At 41.6% G+C, this 952-nt stretch overlaps 1 pseudogene; it reads right to left on the reverse strand.

Moving 5' to 3' along the window:
* Positions 1 to 543: 543 nt before the first annotated feature.
* Positions 544 to 637, reverse strand: LOC147497151 (small nucleolar RNA R71; annotated as a pseudogene).
* Positions 638 to 952: the final 315 nt, after the last annotated feature.

The following is a 952-nucleotide window of genomic DNA, read 5'->3' on the forward strand; positions in this document are numbered from 1 at the left end:
ATGTGTTTAGCTAAATTTGGTTTTAGCCTTGTATGAGATTAAGGTCTGGTCGAACAAAAACACCAAACGTAATTACACAACAACGTCAACAAACAATTCTATCTAGTATACCACCCACTACACCTCTAGCTACTATTTCACACACACCACCACCAATGCCCGCCCGAAGGAGAGAGACTCCTCTCTCTGACTTCTACAAAGCCTTGAGTGATAGCCCGAAATCTTGCATCGTTCTAGCAGACCTAGTGGGGGATTTCCGAATCCCCCCAAATATTTTTAATTTGTTACCCATTTTTCATGGTTTAGACCATGAAAAACCTTATCAGCACATGCGTATGATTGAACAAGTTATAACAACATTCCACCATCCTACGGTTGGTGCGGAACAAATTAAACTCAGGGTATTCCCTTTCACCTTAGCCGATAAGGCGGAGTCTTGGTTAACTGCCCAAACGCCTAATTCTGTGGACTCGTAGGCTAAACTTGTTCAGCTGTTTATGGAACATTTTTACCCACCCCTAAAGACGGATGAGATGCTTTCCAAGATTCATTTCTTTCGACAAAATCCTCATGAATCATTTTTAGAGGCTTGGAATCGTTTCACCGATCTCCTTATAGAGTGTCCACATCATAACTTAGCGAAAGACACGTTAGTTCGTGCCTTTTTCAAAGGACTTCTACACCACCATAAAGAAGTCCTAGACATAATGAATGGGGGTAGTTTCTTAAGCAAAGGAGTCTCGGAGGCTTATAAATTTTTAGAGGATCAAACTAAGCGAAATAACAACAACTGGGGTAGTGGCGATATCCACCGCTCCGCTAGTTCTTCAAATACAGTTAAGGCCGCCGCTATGTTTGAAATTAAACATGATCCCGAGCTTAAAACTCTAATCGAATCACTCACTAAAAAGGTAGAGGCCATTTCTGTTCAACAAAAGCCTATCCCCGTCAT

This window comes from Coptis chinensis, chromosome 5 (genome assembly GCF_015680905.1).
Source record: "Coptis chinensis isolate HL-2020 chromosome 5, ASM1568090v1, whole genome shotgun sequence".
In the NCBI taxonomy this organism is placed as follows: domain Eukaryota; kingdom Viridiplantae; phylum Streptophyta; class Magnoliopsida; order Ranunculales; family Ranunculaceae; genus Coptis; species Coptis chinensis.